Consider the following 4,876-nt stretch of genomic DNA (forward strand, 5'->3'; position numbering starts at 1 on the left):
GAAGTATGTGCTTATTATTTTGAATGGCGTTTTTTTTTAAATGGGATCCAATCAGAGGCTGTTTTTTTTAATTTTAGAGAGAGAGAGCATAAGCAGGGGAAAGGGGCAGAAGGATAGAGACAGAGAAAGAGAATCTTAAGCAGGCTCCATGCTCAGCGTGGAGCCCGACGCGAGACTTGATCTCATGGCTGCGAGATCATGACCTGAGCCAAAGTTAAGACTTGGATCCTTAACTGACTGAGCCATCCAGGCGCCCCCAATCAGAGTGCCTCTAAGCTGTGTAGTATTCTAACAAACTTACTAGCTCATAATACCACTGATTTATAAACAAGATAGTTTTTATCTTTGCTTTCTGAATTTAGAAAGTTGAGGTATTCTTACCAGTTTATATCCGCTTTGGGGGATTTAAGCTTATATACATATGTGTGTACATATGTTCATGTACAAAGACTTCTTGGTTTTCTCATTTTGAGTTCTTAGAAAGTATCCACATGCTCTTTATTTGTGGAAATAACTGTTATATGGTGAGGAAAAGGTAAGACTTTTAACGACCGATTTGCCTTACTCTTTTCTACAGACTGTCTCAAAATGTAAATCACAGGCAAACTCTCATTTCTGTTTTCAGGAAGTAGCTAATTATCTCAGAGGAGTAAGACATGGAAATTGGTATGCTCATTAGGATTTTAGGTAGTTGAATGTAACTGAGTAAAACTGTTTTCATCATGTTATGAATTCCTCATCGACTTGATATTGGACTATGTAAAAAATGAATCTTTATATAAGTTCAAGTTAGATTTTCCATGGAGAAAGTTATCTGTCAGTATTTAGTTCTAGCCAAGGTAGATTTTATTTTCAACTTTGTAGTCCGTATCATTTCTGCTTAACTCTTTGGGTATCATCTTTTTTATTCACTTTTCAGTCTAACATTCAGCAGTGATGCTCTTTAAAGTCTGAGACATATAATGGTATGAAAGATTGTTAAAATAAGAATAAATTGAATATGGAAGGAAAGTGCGATTTTCCCTTAGACATTCATTTCATTTACATTTTTCCTCTTTTAAGTTAGTATAGTAAACATTGTAATAAACTATAGTAGTATGACCATTTTCTGCCTGTGGATTTTATTTTCTTGCTACCCGGCTATTTTAGGACTATTCTGTTGGTCAAGTGTTCTGGATACCAGGAGGGGATCTTGGACTATATTGTAGCAAATCAGTTGTTTTGTGATGGAAATGGTAACAAGAGCTACCATTTCTTGAGAACATATTGTTTGTTCTTGCCCAGCATTGTGCTAGGTCTTCAATATCCAATCCTTAAAAACAACCACACAAAGCAAGTGTTCTTATTAATACTTTGTAGTGAGGAAAAAGCTGTTGGCCAAGTTATTCAATCTCAGTTTCTCATAAATGATAATGACAGGATCAAATCCAGACCAACTAAATATTATCCTCTTTATCCATGCTTTTTCAGATGTAGAAAATTATCTTAGAAATTGCATTTTACAAATAAACTCTATTTGGATTACTGATACACATTGTGTGCTATAGAAGTAATATTTTTCTAGAGTGTTTAGTTTGAGATTTAATTTCTTGTTTTAATCTTAAAACTTGGGAATAATTTTATTTTGTTTGAGGTTAATATGCCACTTAGAAAAAAAATCTCAAGCACAAATAATCAGTGGCTGTAGATATCTAAATACATGTGATTTGGTTGTGTTTGGCAAGTTTATTCCTAAGCAAGTTGTTCCAAAACTCAGAACATAATTTTTTCATAGAACCAATATTATGAAGTAAGAACTAAACTAGCCTATAAAAACATAACATGTACCTAAACCAGTATTTTCCAGTGTGTTCCGTGAAACCCGCATCTTTCAATATGTGAGATATGGAAAGCATTCCGTGAGCAAATAAGCTTTGCACATAGTATGTACTTTATTCCCCTACTCTCCTGGAGATTTAAAATAATGTTGATCATCATATTAAAGAGTCGGAGACATCCTTCATAAACAATCTGTTTAAAACAGTTTACCATTTTCAAATATATTTCACTATAACTTCCTTTCCCTCAAGTAATATACCAAATAGAAGTAGGGGAACATGATGGTTGAACTTCCTCCTAAAAGAGGAAGAGAATGCTTCACCATTGAAAGAGGGAAGGCAAGGTAGCAATAACTAACTGCACAGTAGTTATAGGTTGTATGTAATTTATTAAACGTAAGACTTTAATATTTGGTAATTTATAACTGGAAGTTTGTACCTCTTAATCCCCTTCATCTGTTTTTCCCATCCCCTTGCTCCCCTTCTTGCTGGCAGCTACTAGTTCTCCTTATTTATGGGTCAGTTTCTGTTTTGTTTATTCATTTGTTTTGATTTTTAGATTCTACATGTGAAATCATACCATATTTGTCTTTGTCTGACTTATTTCATTTACTAGCATAGTACTCTCTAGGCCCATCCTTGTCACGAATGGCAAGATTTGCTTCTTATTGCTGAATACTACTCTCTTGTGTATATATACCACATCTTTATTCATCTGTTGATGGACACACATGTTGCTTCCATATGTTGGCTATTGTAAATAATGCTGCAGTAAACATAGGAATACGTATATACTTTTGAATTAGTGTTTTCCTTTTCTTCAGATAAGTACCCAGAAATGGATTTACTGGGTCATATGGTGTTTAAAATTTTTAAAAATTTTGAGGAATCTCCATTGTGTTTTTTAGTCACTGTACCAATATACATTCCCACCAACAGTGCATGAGTGTTCCATTTGTCCACATTACCAACACTCATTGTGGTTTTGATTTATATTTTTCTGATGACTAGTGATGTTGAGAATCTTTTCTTGTGAGAGTTCTTTATATATTCTGGATATTAACCCCTTATCAGATACACAGTTTGCAAATACTTCTTTTATTCAGTAGATGGCCTTTTCATTTTGTGGATGGTTTCTTTACTGTGTAAAAAGCCTTTTAGTTTGATGTAGTCCCAGTTGTTTATCTTTGCTTTTGTTGCCCTTGCCAGAGGAGACTATATCTGTATCTGTATTTGTATCTGTATCTATACACATACATACAGCTAAGACCAGTATCTAAGAGTTTACTGCCTATATTTTCTTTCAAGAGTTTTATAGTTTCAGGTCTTAATATTTAGGTCTTGAATCCATTTTGAGTTTATTTTTTACATGGTGTGAGTCGTGGTCAGTTTCATTGTATAGTCCCCATTGTATATTTTTGCCTCCTTTGACATAGATTAATTGTGTAAGTGTGGATTTCTTTCTGGGCTCTCTGTTCTGTTAGTCTTTTGGATTTTTCTTTTTTGTGTATGTGCCACTATTTTTGTGTGTGTGCCAGTTCCATACTGTTTTGATTACTATAGCTTTGATTACTATAGTAGTATAGTTAGAAATCTGAAGTGTGATGCCTCTAGCTTTGTCTTCTTTCTCAAGATTACTTTGGCTATTTGGGGTCTTTTGTGGTTTCATACAAATTTTAGGATTCTTTGTTCTAGTTCTGTGAAAATTGCTACTGATATTTTGATAGGGATTGCATTGAATTGTAGATTGCTTTGGGTAATATGGACATTTTAATGATACTGATTATTCCAGTCCATGAGCGTGGTATATCTTTCTATTCATTGGTATATCTTCTGTTACAAATAATAGAGCCTTCAGTTTCTTTTATCAGCATCTTACAGTTTTCAGAGTACAGGTCTTTCACCTCCTTGGTTAAATTTATTTCTGTGTATTCTTCTTGATGGAATTGTAAATGGAATTGTTTTCTTAGTTTCTCTTACTGTTGGTTTGTTAATAGTGTATTAAAACACAGCATTTCTGTGTATATTTTGTATTTTGAAACTACTGAATTCATTTATTCTGATATTTTTGTTGTGTGGAGTCTTTAGGGTTTTCTGTGTGTAGTGTCATGTCCTCTACAGTTGTGAGTTTTACTTCTTACTTACCAACTTGGATACTTTTTATCTTTTTTTTTTTTTTTTTTTTGTCTGATTGCTGTGGCTAGGGCTGCTAGTACTGTGTTGAATAAAAGTGGTAGGAGTAGGCATCCTTGTCTTGCTCTTTATTTTAGAGGAAAGGTTTTCAGCTTTTTCTGTTGAGTGTGATGTTAACTGTGGGTTTGTCATATATGGGATTTATTGAGGTTTGTTCCTTCTCTATGTATTTTTTTGAGTTTTTATCATAAGTGGATGTTGAATTTTGTCAAATGCTTTTTCTGTATCTGTTGAGATGATCACATGATATATACATTCTTCATTTTGTTAATGTGTTGTATCACATTGATTTGCAGATATTAAACCATCCTTGCATCCCAGAAATAAATCCCATTTGGTCATGGTGTATGAACCTTCTAATGTATTGTTGAATTTCATTGGGTTGCCTTTTTCATTTTAGTAGTATCTATCTAGTTTTGGTATCAGGGCAATGCTCATGTCATAGGACAAGTTTGAAAGTGTTCCTTCCTCGGGGCGCCTGGGTGGCGCAGTCGGTTAAGCGTCCGACTTTAGCCAGGTCACGATCTCGCGGTCCGTGAGTTCGAGCCCCGCGTCGGGCTCTGGGCTGATGGCTCAGAGCCTGGAGCCTGTTTCCGATTCTGTGTCTCCCTCTCTCTCTGCCCCTCCCCCGTTCATGCTCTGTCTCTCTCTGTCCCAAAAATAAATAAACGTTGAAAAAAAAAATTTTTTTTTAAATTAAAAAAAAAAAAAAAAAGAAAGTGTTCCTTCCTCTTCAGTTTTTTAGAATAGTGGGAGAAGGATAGATATTATTAATTCTTTAAATGTTTGTTAGAATTCACCTGTGAAGCCATCTTAGGAGTTCTTTTTTTATTACTGACTAAATTTCATTGCTAATAATCAGTTCA

This window comes from Herpailurus yagouaroundi, unplaced genomic scaffold, assembly GCF_014898765.1.
Source record: "Herpailurus yagouaroundi ecotype Mexico unplaced genomic scaffold, PumYag 162, whole genome shotgun sequence".
Lineage (NCBI taxonomy): Eukaryota > Metazoa > Chordata > Mammalia > Carnivora > Felidae > Herpailurus > Herpailurus yagouaroundi.